At 43.8% G+C, this 16,271-nt stretch overlaps 1 pseudogene; it reads left to right on the forward strand.

Annotated features, from left to right (window-relative positions):
* LOC139055802 (structural maintenance of chromosomes protein 2-like) overlaps nucleotides 1-16,271 on the forward strand; it is a 65,106-nt pseudogene that overhangs the window by 684 nt on the left and 48,151 nt on the right.

Raw genomic sequence — 16,271 nt, forward strand, 5'->3', positions numbered from 1 at the left:
CGTGCAAGCTCGGACCGCTTCCTACGTCCCGCATTTTGAGCAGCGTCGGAGAGCAATTCCCGTTTCGAATCGCTCCACGCAGTTCGAACGTTTTTTTTTTTTTTGATCGCTCCGCGAGGTTGCGATTCGTCGGTAGTTCGTTGTGACGTCATCAAGGACGCATGTCGTTTGTCCGCTTCGCGCCGCCAGGAACTCGGTCGCGTTCTTTACATAGTCGTTAAGAAACTGCATTTCTCTCTCTCTCTCTCTCTCTCTCTCTCTCTCTCTATATATATATATATATATATATATATATATATATATCTATATATTTATTTATATATATATAATGTAGAACAGTACATAGCTATAGAAGTTCCTACCCGACAGCCGTCTACTATGTACATCCGAGATTACAATAAAGCAAACTATACAGATATTCACAATCAGCTAGAATCGTTTTTTGTAGACTTCCATCAATCAGCCCCTTTCAGAACAGTTGAGCAAAACTGGTTACTTTATAAAGATAAACTTCTGTCTCTTCTTGATGCTCATGTTCCTCTTGTACGTATTCATCATCATCATCATTTATTGGACCCTTAAGGACCCTTTACAGGGTATTACATAAGGGGGGGGGGGGAGTCATAGACATACATAAGTCAAAGATGCTACATCAAGAATGAATTGAAATAACGCAGGTTAAGTAATGCAGCAAAACAAAATAGGAGTACAGGCGACTTCAAGTGCAAGAACACTTGGAATAAAAAGAGAAATTGTTCAATGGTAGTTTCCAAAATGTGAAAGCATTTGTCCAGGACCTTGGTATTCGAACAGCCTTAAGCAACTAGGAAAAAAAAAGCGCATTTTCCGTGAACTCAAACGACGCAACAATCCGCCAAAATGGGAAAAATACTCCATGGTATTGCGGGAATACGCAAGTTTGCTGAGACAATCTAAACACAAATATTTCCACCAGGACCTGTTGAGCATTCTGCGTGACAACCCTCGCAAATTCTGGAACTCATTATCACTTAAACATACTTCATGTAATAGTATCGCATTAATCAACTCGGATGGGTCTCCTGTTTCAGTAAATTAGCATCCCAATGTCATGAACTCTTATTTTTTCTCGGTTTTCACTAATGAACCTCCCACTGATATTCCTACGTTGCCATCTACTCGCTATTCAGAATGCCGGCTGTTATTGTAACTACTCGAGGAATCTCCAATTTAATCGATAACCTTAAGCTTTCCAGTGCGCCAGGTCCAGACGGCATAACGGCCAAAGCTTTAAAGGGCACGAAATCGCAATCTAGCCTCTTCTTGAAGTTGATTTTCACTCAATCTATTGCCTCTTCCACTATTCCGAATGATTGGAAAATTAGCAGTGTTGTACCTATGCACAAATCCGGTAGTCGTTCCAGTCCATGTAATTACCGCCCTATTTCCGTTTGCATACATTGTAAAATTCTAGAGCATATATTGTACTCCAGCATTGCATCTCATTTAGACAAGCACTCTTTTTTCTTTCCTGATCCACATGGATTTAGACGAGGCCACTCATGTGAAACGCAGCTGTTCGAATTCGCCACAGACCTTCACCTCCACCTTGACTCCCGTTTCCAAACTGATGTTATCTATCTTGATTTTGCAAAGGCGTTTGATTGTGTCGCCCATCTACGTCTTACCGCGTAACTTGCTTGTCTTATTCTCGACCCACTTGTATTGTCCTGGATTTAATGTTTTCTCACAAACCACTCACAGCACACTGTCATCGATAACCTCAAGTAGTCCAGTCTTGTGAGGTGTACTACAGGGCTCTGTGCTCGGGCATCTTTTGTTTCTAATTTTTGTAGATTACCTCCCTAACAGCTTTCTTTCATCAATTCGGTTATTCGCTGATGACTGCGTCCTGTATCGGCGCATATCCTCCCATAATGACCAACTAATACTCCAGGAAGACCTAAGCAAAATAGCACATTGGTGCTCTGTTTGGCTCATGTCCCTCAACATTTCCAAGTGCAAGTATGTGTGTGTAACTCGCAAGTGGGAAATCATTAACCACCAGTACTCTCTTAATTCCACAGCCCGCATTCAAGTTGACTCTTGCCGTTATCTAGGCGTTACTACCACTAATTGGCTTATGTGGTCTGCACACATAACTCTACTTATAAACGACTGTTCTAAATCACTTGGCCTACTCAAAAGATCGATTTTTCTGTCTCCTGATCCCATGCGCAAGCTCACCTGTGAAACGTTCCTTCGGACTAAACTTGAGTATGCCTCAGCAATTTGGAACCCTCGCCAGTATTATCTTAACTCGTTCGAAGCAGTGCTGAATCGTGCGACTTGCTCTATCGCTTCAAACTATGACTGGCATACAAGTATAAGCGGCATTAAATCATCCCTCAGCATTCCTAGCCTAACACTTCGTACGAAGATTTCACAACTTTCCCTTTTCCACAAATTCTATTATAATTTCCCACATCTCAGGAATACTCTTTTACTTCCGCCCAACCGCTCTTCTAAGCGTCTCTTTAACAACTTGAGTCTACAACGTCTTCATGGTTCCTCTGATACTTTCAACAACTCTTTCTTACCTAGTGCTATTGAATTGTGGAACGCACTGCCCAACAGTATAGTAAATGAAAGTGATCCAGATAAATTTAGACACCTATTGTCATGTTTTTAAAACCCTTAACCTACCACTACTATGCTGTTACCCTAACCTCTAACTTTTTTTTTTACTGCTCTGTTATATTGCCGTTTGTGTTGCCATTTTTACTGTCGTTCGTACCTTACTTTGTTTTGTTTAAAATTTTTCTTGCCCATCATCGACTAGCATGTATACTAAGTTTTGTTTACCGTTGTACAAATGAGATAACCATTGTATAATCATGATCATAGTGTTTCTTGATGCTTTTGCCCCCCCCCCCCTATTTAATACCCTGAAAGGGGTCCTTAAGGGACAATAAATGATGACGATGATATATATATTGGGACTAGACATATAACTTTTGACGATCCGGCGCTCTCGTCATTGTGGTAGCACAGGAATGGGATTTGCCTTCCGAGGGCCAGTTGGTGTTTCTCCTCTATCTCTCTCTGTAAACAGCTAATATGTATTCACTGCGTTATCTTTGTTACAAATATAAACCTCTATTTGAAACTGCCTGTCAATGTGCGCCAATTTTTTTTCTTCTTTCATTTATTTATTTCATTTATTTATTTAAATGCATACAAAGTAGATGGACTTGAGGTTCAGAGTAGTCAGATATCGTTAAAACGAAATTGGTTATAATTAAGTAATTGTAATTCTACTCAAATTTCTCATAAGACCCCATGCATTTAAGATATTGTATCAGGTAACAAATATTTCCTTGGAGCAGGCCTAAAAAGCCATTCTTAGTTGAGAATGAAGATTTGCAAATTAGTCTGAAATCTGGCGACACGCAATGCTGCTCGCAACTTGCCTGAATCAGCTGTTTCAACTGGGTCAATACAATTGCGACCACTGCTGATGTTCTCGGCTATCACTCGAACATTTCTTGAGTGTACCAGGGGGAGTGCCGAGAGCTTCCAATTCGGTACCACTGGACCCTAACTCAAAGAATACTTTCTTTAATTGTTTATTAGTCTCCACTTGCGTTGGGCGATGAGCACTGTCGAAGTCACTGGCGTGCATTCTATCATTGTTAATTTAGTTAGTGAGCGAATGTTTACGAGTTTATATGGCTGATAAAACGACTATCCTTATTTCGTACAGCTATCTACTAATTTGCTATCGCAATCGGTGCTTCGCCTTTCGGGTGGAACTGCGAACTTTTACTGCATTACAGGCTCCACAAGGGAGAATTGAGTAAAGGCAAGGTACACCTATATGTATAACTGTATAGCTGCCCAAACTTTATACATTACATACAGTAATACATACTTTATACAGTACATGTTCACATGTTCTATTGCAGATCTTAGCCATGATCGAGGAAGCCGCTGGCACACGTATGTATGAGAGCAAAAAGCAGGTGGCACAGCGCACCATCGAGAAGAAGGAAGCCAAGCTGGCCGAACTGGACAGTGTAAGGCCAGCCTTTACCATGCTCCCTTTGTTTGCTGCTCTACTATACTGTTTTGAGCTTGGTGTGTTCACTCTTGATCACTGGTACACTGTTTATCCCTCGATGGATTGTGTGGTAATGTGTTGTAACGTTGCTGCCCATTCACAATGTGTTTGGGTTCACCCCGGACACACAGAAGTCATGGCACAGACAGGGAGACAGCTTAGCGATTACCATAAGTATTTGATTCTAACACGTATTTCTTGTTTTCCGAAAAAATTTACCAATGTGAAATTAAATCTACAGTAATGGCAAGCTATCATCATTGACTTTAGAACATTTCTGTAGTTCAGCGATTTCCACACGCTGCTGCAGCTGCATGAATTTCAGTTAAGTTCGCACCTACTTTGTGAGTTCATAAGGCTATTACTATATGACAGCCAGCGATAATTGTTATCGGCTCACTCCCGTGGTTGTTTTGAAGTCCACGGCCATTCGTCGCTGGAATCCCCAAGTCCTTTGCAAGAAAATTGCGAAAGGAGAAAATTTCTCATTTGGTTCAAGATCTTCGGAAGAGGCTTATGGATGCTGGTTGATGGTTTTAGTGGTTGGCTGACTGGTGCCCTTGTTGCCAGGGGTGAACCAACGGCTGGCTGTGGTTGTATGCTAGCTTTGGACGCTGTTGCACTGCCCTGTAACTCCTTTACTCTGGTTAGCTGGTCTTGAGGTCTGCTTATCGACAACTCTGGCCTGTCTTCCACGATCCTTCTATGCTCTTTTCTAAACCCTTGCACTCTTTCTTGAGCTCTTTATCAGCTAGCTATCAATGGTGCTTCACAGAACGCTGATGTCTGTCTACATTCCCGAGCTGCAGAATGGGCGTTTCCATTTCATACGACATTGCAGTTTTCGTTAACATCTGGTAAACTTTTGTCAGTGCGAGTCGTAGTACTTCCCCACACTGTCATATCATTTGTTGCTGCTGTCTTATCTTGTTTCCTGAGTATACTTCGTTTCATGCTAGCAGGCAACACTGTAAAAGCTAGAGCGAAGAGTTGTGCATCACACATGAAAGAAAGATATAGGCATGCGTCATGCAGGTAGGTGTAACATCGTCTTGTACTCTTGTGTTACAAAATATGAAAGTGATTTGTAACGTGGAAAACATAGCAGATATGCACCTATTTACCACCAAATGAGCTGAGTGGCACGTTTCTGTATCTGCTGCAGCACACCCCTTGCGCTCACGACGAGAACATAGTAGGTATGTCACATTTGGAAACACGAAGGTGCACAAATAACGAGATCTGACTTAACCGTACGTACAATTATTAATTGTGTAGAAATCATTGCACATCAAAACCAACTGCACTGTGAATGGCACGGAGACTTTTATGACTGCACTACTTGCATAGCTTCGGCAACGTTCCCTGCTAAGTATGAAATGGAGTTTAGAAACCACCTGAAAGAAAAGAAGGTGTTAGCTGTCATGCTGTCTTTGGTGTTTTCGTCAACATTGTGACATTGCTGTTGTAGTTAAGATTTTCTCATCATCATCGCCTCTGGGCCAGCTGCTGTATTTTAGGTGGTGCAAAAGCTTTTCTCTCCACTATTCTCTGACAGCTGTTAGCCTATGTAATGGGAAAGCATGAACAGCCTGACTTTTTTGTTGCAGTTCTATTCATGGCCTCCAGTGCTAAGTGTTGCAAACGCCAGATCATTTTCCAGTCACAGGTGCTGATCTTTCATTTGTGGTAACTGTGTTAGCCAGCATGCTTGCAATGACCATGGGCGGCCATGTGGTTTAATTCCACCATGCTGGTGTTTTGAGCCAATCAGGAAGGCCGCAACAGCACTGTGATCAGAGCTGTTCAGATGGCGAATTTGGCAGTGTCTAGACTAGCATCTCAGAGTAGAGGGAAGCTTGCAGATTTCACAATAACCTCAGTTTCAAAGGAACATGTTTTGATGCCTCTTTGAAGTTTTGCGTTGCACCACACGTCTGATTTGTGTGTGGGCATTTCAGTTGCTGAAAGAGGAGATCACGCCTACGCTGAACAAGCTGAAGGAGGAGAGGCAGGCGTACCGGGACTACACCAAGGTGTCGCGAGAGCTGGATCACCTGACGAAGTTGTATGTCGCGTGGCAGTATGTCCAGACTGAGGTCAGTGTCTGCTGTAAATTACCTAACCCTGACTACACACACATTCCTGGCTGCTTGTTCTGTGTTTACTTTTATTCCTGCTTCTATGTGAACAAGCATTTGTGCTTGCGAATTGTCGTGTATCATCGTACTTACTTGCATGTGAATCGCATTGTTAGCCTACAATATCGGTGTTCTTTAAGTTACTATAGTTTCCTTTTGCATGAAGCTGCTTAATTTTGCATTGCATAATAAGCATCAGTGGTGGAACAGCTGTGCCAAACTCCGCCGAGAGTGGGCCTTTGCGCCATCCTGTCCCAAAATGGCATTTTAGTGGGAAATTGCGCAGAGCCTGCACCAAAAATGCATAAGAGTGAATCCCTCATTCTGTCGATGCTTAGCAGCTAGCAAAACGTAAATCAAAACCAACAGCACACTATCATCATCATCATAGAAGGAAGTAGAGGCCCGTCCATAGTTTCTCGCTATATAGTGAGAAATTATATGTGTGGTACCACGGAGTTTGCCGAAGGAGGATGTCACATTCTAGGATTAAAGTTAAAGCTTTTTCTGTGTTTATGTGTGATAGCGGGGCTTTGGAAGGATCCACTGCGGTCAGAATCGCACGTGGTGCATAGTTAAAAGTGGTATTAGCGAATGAGGTTACATGTGATACACGGCGAAAGCCGCCACTTCAATGGGTGAGGCATGCTTGTTGACGCAAAAGTATTGCGTCGAGCTTCGGTCGGGGGTTATTTCGGTGACAAAGTCACCGACGCAAATGCAAAACCCTGTTTGTGTTTCGCGCATGCGCAGTGGCACTGATGCTGTTTTATTTTTTTTCCTTGCGGCTGCGAAACCTGTGCAGCCCCTATTTGAAAACTCCCTAATGTACATGGCGTGACATGAGTACCGTATTTACTCACATAATGATCGCACTCGCGTAATGATCGCACCCCTGAATTTTGTCGTCAAAATTGATTTTTTAAAAATTTCCCGCGTAATGATCGCACCCCGAACTTGCCGCAGCGATAGGTCGTGTGCCAAGTCTAGCTAATAATGATCGCACTTACCATCTGTTGAATGCTACGCGAACGACTATTCAAGACGAACCAAGCGGTCTGCACGCACCAAACATTCTTAAGTAGATGCCTCATTTCATTACTTTCATCACTTTCTGCACTTCCATGACAAAAAAAAATGGCTGTGGCTTAGCTAAGGTTAAGCCCAGGATGCGAAGCATACTAGCCTTTATTTTAACGCGACAGCGTTAAGGAGCTCGTGTCGCAGAAAAGCCGGTGTCGTCGGCGTCGGCTCAGGCGTGCGGCGCTTGCTCAGGCGCACATTTCGTTGTCGCGCCGAACGCTGCGTTGCTCGACGCTCACCGCGTCCGATGCGGGGCGCGTAGTCGCTGCGCCGTAGCAAAGCCACCTAGAAACAGTCTCTGTAGCACGCCGCAACCTTCGCTTCTCATTCCAACGAGCAGCTCTGTCTCCAGGAGGCATCTCACCTAATGAGTGTCTAGCAGAGGCAAGCGCAGCTGCTTATATACCGCCGCGACGCCGCGAGCGACGGCGCGAGTTGGAGCCCCGTTTCTCCTCCGTCGTGACGTCACGGTGTCACGTGGTCAGCCTTGAAGGCGACGCCGCGAGCGACGGCGCGAGTTGGAGCCCCGTTTCTCCTCTGTCGTGACGTCACGGTGTCACGTGGTATTGAAGGCGACACCGCCGGGCCTGAGGAGCTGGGTTGAGCTCTAGTAATATGCTTCGCATAAAAAGGTACAACCGAACTTTCCTTTATTATGTGTAGGCTTTATAATAGTTGCGGTCAACAACAACAAAAAAGGCACCTTTCGATTCTTCTCATCTGCACTCGTGGGCAAGCAACAAATCGCGAGGGGCGGTAGTAGCCACGTTTACACTGATACGTTAAAAGTGTACTTTATTCATACCCCAACGCTTGTAACACAGCTAAGATATTCACCAACCCTTAGCACAAACGTGCGGTATTAGGATAGTAGAGAAGACAGATGCTGCAGTTTCTGCAGCATGCCCGCCATGTGTTTCTATGTCACTGGCAGCTAAGCGTGCCCATCTGTTTCTGCCCCCTCAAAGTGGGCATGGCTACGTTATTGCCGCAAACTTGCCGATATTAACGATATTATTTATTACTGACACGGAAAAAACTGTTTCAATGCATGTAATGTACTCACGAGAAGAAAAAAAAATCGCGTTCGGTGCGTTCGGCTTGCTTCGCCGGCCGCCATTTTCGTTTTGGTGTCCCGCACCCGCATCCCGCAGCAAACGGGGGGCGAAAAAAAAAACTTTTTCTTTTTCGCGGGAAATATAACTCTCGCGTAATGATCGCACCCCTGAATTTGCATCAATTTTTTCTTACAAAAAAGTGCGATCGTTATGCGAGTAAATACGGTATATTGTGGGATGTCATGTACATTGCAGGCGTGCATCCTAATCGGCCTTGCGGTGAGCCTTTGCGCACAAGCTGTGACTGTCGCATTGTGTTGCATCCTGGGTTGATAAGCGTGCATTTGTTGACGATCTGTCTGTGGTGCCTTCTCTGTGTCGTATCGACGAACCTGGCCATAGCGCCCGTTGTGCGTTGTGCCGAGGAGCGTCGCATTCTTTTCTGACTGTGCTCGCAGCATAAGCCTCGTGGAAACCTGTATCCACAACATATTGACTAAATGTCAAAATTTGCATGGTATATTATAAGCACATGTGTGTTGGACCCTGTGCCGAAAGTGCTTGCTGCCGCGCCAAATCGGCTTTTTGCTTGCACCAGGACCTGCGCCTAAAGCTGAAATGGCTGTTCCACCACTGAAGTATTTGTAAAGGAAGCCACAGAGAAGGCTCAGTTCAAAGTACTGTGTGTGATAGATGAACAGATGCATCAGAAACAGCCTGGCTTGGCTGGCCCATATGTGGCTGCTAGCCGGTGTTGTGGATGTCATGCGGTTACAGCAGCCATCGCATTTTGTTGCATGGTCGGCGTAGTCACACATCTCATTGCACCAAGGAATGTTTCTCAACATAGAATTAAGCATTTGAAAAGTTGCAGAGTGTGGTTGGAAGGAAAAGCACTTTGATTTAGACTTTGTGCTAAAGTAAGCAGGCCACGGATCCAAACTTGCGTGAACAACACTGTAAGAAATGATAAAAGGCATGTCAAACTTTGGGTTTGTTTTGGTAGCCTTTCTCTGAACCCTTTGCAGTCATATGTTGGGCCCCTCTCAACATGGAAAAAATATCTCTTCTGTTCAGATGTCGGAAAGTGTCCAACATGCATGCATGCTTGTGTTCGCCGGTTATTTGGGTTGATAGTGCCAGCTTTCTGGAATTTTTCCAACTAATAAGTGCACTTTGCAATGTCTACTGACACTGGCAACATTTTTTTTCCTTCCTGCATGCTCAAAGAGATTTTTAGCGTGATTTGTAGTGTGAAACGACGACAAGATGACGGCGTTCTCTGCATGTTCGTTTTATGGACAAAATTCACTTGAGTTAAGTGAATTGGATTGTTTTAGTGGTGTAGATAAATATTGTTCGCGATTGAATGGTCAGCAAACGTCCTCAAATGAGAATAATTTAAAAGCAAGTGACAATTAGGACCCTGCAGACCTGCAGTACAAATCTTGATCTTCACCCAGGAGTACTTAGAGTGCTACCACAGAGTGCCAAAGTACTGTTCAGAGCCTCGGGAATAAATGAATTTTCAAAAATAAATCACTTAAGTGCGTTTGTTCATCTGAGCGCTTTTTCTGCGTACCGTGTAAATGAGCGAATTTGTGCCTGTCTTGAACGACCACAAAGGGTTAAAATGAAAAGAAGGAGGAGGAGGAAATAGCTTTATTGTGTGCCCTGCGATTTGGTGGGGAGGGCCAAAGGCCCCGCCTAGATGACGGCCAGGAGTTCGTGAGTCCTGGTGGCATCCTCGGCCCTCTGGACGGCCCATAGTTGATCCTCGAAGGCGGGGCTGAGCAGTGCGGCTTCCCAACGCGTGCGAAGGCTTTTGCTAGAGGCCTTGTTCTCGTTATTGTTATATATCCCTCGGCATTGTTCCAGAGTGGCTCTGGATTCACATGTGTTGCATTTGTCCGTTAGAATCCGGATATATGATATGCGAGACCGCTGGATTTGGATACGTACTAGTTTGTAACTGCCGCCATGCGACAGACTGCTTATTTGTTAATTTTGCATGAGATCGCGGGAATAGGCCCCTCTTTAACCTACAGCGTTTCGTGATGTCATTATATGTGGTCATTCTGTCCTCCCATTCCCACTCATTTACCGCACCGTCACGTCCGGAGGGTGTCGGGGCGCCACTTGCGACTGCGGCTTGGTCTGTAAGCCCTCGAGCCGCGTCGTGTGCCGCCTCGTTGTTACCGTCCTCCGTGAGGGTGAGAGCAGGCGTCCATGTGATGTATATCTTTCTGTTGCAATTTTGGCGTCCTGCAAGAAGAATGCGTAGTGCCTCCGGGGAAAGAAAATTAAAATTTAAATACTCGCCATAGACGGCTAGATAGATGGCAAGATGCACAGCAGACATCGTAAGTGTAGTTCCATTTCTGACAAATCGGGCAAAGAAGACAGCCTCGTACAGGCAACATCAAGGTAAAAAAGCAAAACAGTGCAGGCTTTTGCACTTTCCAAACAAGAGGACAGTTGAGTAACCTGTCAAGAAGCTTGGTTGAAAGTTCGTCTGTGCACAAGAAAACATAATGAGGCTTTCTTTCACACTTAATCCTTTCAGTGTTTTTTTTTTCCGAGGTGGCGCACCCCCAGCATTCGCTTTTCTTCTTGGACATTAGAAACCGAACACCATTGTTTATTTTTGCTTCTGTACTATCGGAAAAGAAAGATGCAAATAATGGCAAATGCATTATTGGTATGGTCCTCACATTCATACCTTCGTTTCCTGTCTACAACCTCGTTTCATTTTGATGCACATGCTTCCATGATGCTGCCGGCGTGTCAGAGTCAGAATGCAATGCAGTTGAAGTGGCTTCTTCTTCCGATAACAAACTTTCATCTTTGGAGTTCGTGCTTGGCATGTATTTGTAGTTGGAAGAGCCACCACTCTATTTAGGAGTGAAGGTCTCACGCGAGCAGCCATCTCAAAGCGGTCACTCATCCATGCTCAAGGAAGGAGCGCTTTCGTTTACTTGTACTCAACCAGACAAAGCAACGAGGGCAACAGGTGAAAGGGACACGACAGAGGGCAGAGCTGTCCTGTAGAAAGCACACCAGCGCCTACAAAGGGGCGCGTTTCGCACCGCGCTAGCAAAAGCCTATACTGAGCAAACCCACAGAGAGGAGAAAAAAATTATTCTACAAACGTACTACAGATGGCAGTACTACCTTGAAGCTCACCAACTTTGTCTTACTACACACATCCGAGTGGAGAGACTGGAGAATGTATGGGTGTGTCAGTGACATGGCTGGACAGAAACGTGGAAGTGTACTGGGACGTCGGTGACACTTAAAGGGTTAAAGGAACACCAGAGAGTTACACTGAATCAATCGAAAATGATGAAGTATTTTCCCAAACTTTTTTTGTCATTAATTATGTGGTACTAGGTTAGTTATTGGAAGAGAAAATGATTACAGTTTTAAAAAATTTCAAGCTGGTGCCATAGCATTGTTTTCTCAATATGAGGACATTGATTTCAAAGTACTTTTTGTACTTTGGCCATACTGGCTCAATAAGTTCACTCGTTGGCTACTTTAGAATACAATGTAGTCCATCTTTTAGTACAAGAAATTAACTAAGCTTGGGCAGATGCCGCCAGAATCATGACATCACCGCCAGCTGATTTGAGAAATCCATGGTGGCGCCACCACATGTCTTTAGGTATCGCATTTTTTCTGGCTTTCAAATTTCTCATATGGAAAAGTCGGAACCCTATTTGTAACGTAAGTGAACAGCAGCTGCCCAGGGTAGTCAAGTTGAACAGTTCCCACTAGCAGCTTTTTTAATTTGGGACCAATGTAAGCCTTGCCATAAGTAATGAGCCAAGCTTCTTGCTGTTGGTCCACTACTCAAGTTCTATCCCAGCTCCAAGCGAAACAACCAGTAATTTAGTTTAAGGGCGTACGCTGAAGATCACTCACTTGCATTCCTGTCTCATTATAGTTATAGCTAAGTTCACGCGGCATTCACATTTCTGTATTCATATAATGTTCTGCATTTTATGCCCAGGAGCTCAGCCGGACCTCGAAGGAAAAGCTGGAGAAGATGAAGGCGACCGTTCAGCAGTCCAAGGCCTCGGTCGAGGAGCTGCAGGCCAAGACCAAGGACATGAGCAAGCTCATCGCCACGATGGAGCGTAAAAAGGATGAGGTAAGGCCTAGAGGTGTCCTGCACTTCGTGAAGTGCACCGTCAGGGCTGATTTTTCAACACTGTCTCAGCACTTCCTGGTGTTTCACTCCACAATTGTTCTTAGTCTCTCCGTAATCAGGATGTGCACTATCTCGTCGTGTAACATGACAGTCACCGTGATGTGTCTGTTTTAACCACTTGGGGGCCCACGACGACTTACCGTATAAACCAGAATTAGGTCGATCCAGAATATAGATCGACCCCTGATCTTGACTTGGCCAGAAGATAACTCACAATGGGCTAAAGATCGCTATAATAAGACGAAGGACGACTTTAGCTGCTTTCTTTCCGGGAAAAAATATCTACCTGTATTCTGGCTTATACAGTAGCTCGTTATGACAAAGGTTGCAGTATCTTGTAATTTGGCACATAAATAATATGCAATGTCTTTTGCTACTTTTTGTTTCAACAATAGCAGTAAAAGTGCTATAGGCATTCCTGGTATCATATCATTTAGGAAAAAGAAAAGGCCACAAAAATGCAGGCCTGTAAAGAGAAAAGTCTGCATTTTTCATCAATTTGTCACAGGGTTGACCTGTGAAGGTCACATTCTTTTTCAAAATATGCATCCCCCGAGAGCAAAATTTTGTTATTGCTGATTTAACTTCTTGAGAGTGACTTATTTTGAGAGAAAACAAGTAAATAATTTTTAGGTAACAACAAAGTGAAATTTTTGTTTAATCTGTACAGTTTTATACATGGCTTATTGTTAAATACATCTATAAAATGCCGTAATTAGTCTTTAAACAAATGCATTAATTATGCAACTTATGTTTATGGTTTGACACAACTGGGGCTCATATTTTGAAACATTCAGTGTCATTTTTCATATTTATCGTGTGTTGCATCAAAGGTGCTATCCGAGCAAAGACAGCAGTGCGGCAGACTTCCGAACCAATAAGAACGTTCGGAAGACTAAAATAGAAAAACAATAAAAATGACGGGTATCGTTAGAGAACACGGTCCCAGAGACGCGCAGCCACAGCAAAAGTGAGCCATGCCATGTGAGCCTCTGCAAGCAACCTGAGTGGTGCCCACCTGCTAGAAAAAAAATTAAGCGAGCGAGATAACTTGCTGTAATCAAATGTTAGATAGATTGTTAACCCTTTCAGCGTCAAATGTTTTATTGCATATTTAAAATCTTCAGACTTACATATTTCAAACAGAACTCGTGAATACAGACGGGCTTACATAAATACTTATGATAAGAATTAAAATAGTAGGTATGATGAAACAGATATATTCTTGTTCGGCGCTTGTAGTCCGGATGAGAGGAATCACTGCTCGTTTAACTTGCAACAGAGCAACCAGTGCATACACCCATAGCATAATCGAACTTTGTATGTGAGCGCACGCAAGGAAACTTGAAAACAAACTTTTGTGATATATTTACCATTTGTCTTGCCTATGTGTATATACCTTTCTCTATTGCAGCGTTTTCATCAGCATCATGATAAAAGAAGTTAACAATGCATTTTGTAAATATACTCTACATAATATGTTTTTCGAACCTCTTTACCATCGTGTACATCACATTTGTATTTATCTTTTGTACCTCTGTTCGTTATCATCGGATGTCAACTCAAAATTTGGAATTATTACTGCTGTTATTTATTTTGTTTTGGTTACTTTTACCAATGTTTACTTTGTATTCTCTTAGCCCCTCCCCTCTATAATGTACTGTGTACCTTGAGGGTAAAATAAATGAAATGAAATGAAACTACTGTCATGGCAGACATCATAAGGAAAGAAAAAAAAGTTTTGATGGAAGCCGAGAGGTGGCAGCACAATAAGAACTTTTTCTAGAAGTTTTAAACTATATAGAACTCAATTTCGCTGCACATGGCCCATAACGGGGCTGTTACGCCAAATTTTCAAGCTTGAATAATGCATTGCATATTAAAATCGTGCAAGCAACACTGTGTGAAATTGCACCCTAGAAATGAAATCGCACGCCTAGAAATGGCTCCATCATAGTAGCGAAAGCATATCTCAGGCTAAGCTTTTCCAGCAATAGACCCCTTTCATCACTACAGCACCTGACGGTGGGGTTTTTGTCAGTTTTGATTTGCACAGCGCTCTGGGATACAGGGTTCTTCATCTGTTAACCGGATTAGCTGAAAAATATACACAACTGGAGTCGCATTAACGAAATTCAACTGTATTGCCACATGAGGCAGGGACAGTTGGCGACAAGAAACACCAAATTGGGCGCTGACGTAACGTACGCTTGAGATACAGAAGTATATGCAGCATAAAATGCGTCGGTGTACAAATGTACGATATGCTGTGCTCACACTGCAGTCGTCAGTTGTGGCCCCTGAAATCGGGCAGTGCGCGCCGCATGATTTTGGAATTCGCTGAATTCACCAGCGAATCACTGTCAGCAAAGACGCTGCTCCACTTCTGTGTCCGCTCTCTGTCACGCTGCACGTGATTTAAGAGGTGTGTTTGCAAACAGTCACATGTAAATAAACCATTTGACCATCAGTGTCCGTTGGAGTTTTCAGTTATTGCCTCGGTATTCCTTTGCGGTGGCAGCGAAATTTTTTTGTATTGGAAATTGCATATGAACACACTTCGTTATGTTGAGGTTTAACTATAGTTGCACCGCAGAAAGTGTCGCATACCAGAAACAGTTGCACTGCGAAAAACACGGAGCAAGACTTCTATGACCGCACTACCTTGCGTAACCTCCACAGCATTGCCGACTGGAAAGTAAGCGACACAAGCGCTCGTCCTTGTGTTGCTCCTTTTCTTTGTCCCAGTTTGATTTCTGCACAAGAAGTTCGTTAAAAAATGAATCTGTTCCAACTAGGTCGACTCGCAGTTATGCATTAGAAAGTAGTAGCCATAATTGGAAAAGGGACTGCAGCGGTTGTGGTCTCGCAGTGGCACCAATTGGGCTGGTGTCAGTCGGGTTGTTGTGGTCGTGACATTGCGGATTGCCCGCTGATTCACAGGAGACCGGTGACAAGCTGGAGTCACTGGAGCGTCGCCTGAAGGAGTGCCAGCTGGAGGAGACTAAGGCCAACTCGGACCTGCAGTTCAGCAAGGGGCGCATTAAGGAAGAGCACAAGACACGCACGAGCCTCCAGAAGAGCCTTGATGAGGTACGCTGTCTCGGCTCAGTGCTCTAAATCTGCCGGTGTCTTCACTGCAACCGGTGCAGGTGTAAATTTTGTGTGCACCTGGCAAGTGGTATTAGGAAAAGATGAACTGCACGACGATGGCACAATATAATTCTGTGCCACCGGTGAATAAGTAGTATAGGAAAGACTGGAGAGATGATGAAAAATGTCAAGAGCTTATGTTATCGTAAGCTAGATGTAGTGTAATGGGAGCATTAAATAAGCATGCAGTTGTTGAATGGTAATAACAGTTGTCAAAAGTTAAAAAGAACATGAGTAATGTTGTTGTATTCTTTGTAAATGACAAGCCATAGTTGAGTAAACAAGCTACATGCTTGTAAGCAAAGAGAGCACAAGAACAATCTTTGCTGAGTAACGTGAGAAAATGGTGGCTTGCGACTACAGTGTTGTGCTGCTGTGTGTAAGGTTGTGGACTCCATTCCCAGCTGCAGCAGCCGCATTCCGGTGGAGGCAGAATACAAGAACATTCATGTTCCATGCATTGTGTGCACATTTAAACACCCTGTGTACCAAAATTAATCCAACGCTCTCCACCAAGG

The sequence above is a fragment of the Dermacentor albipictus genome, chromosome 2, assembly GCF_038994185.2.
Source record: "Dermacentor albipictus isolate Rhodes 1998 colony chromosome 2, USDA_Dalb.pri_finalv2, whole genome shotgun sequence".
NCBI lineage: Eukaryota > Metazoa > Arthropoda > Arachnida > Ixodida > Ixodidae > Dermacentor > Dermacentor albipictus.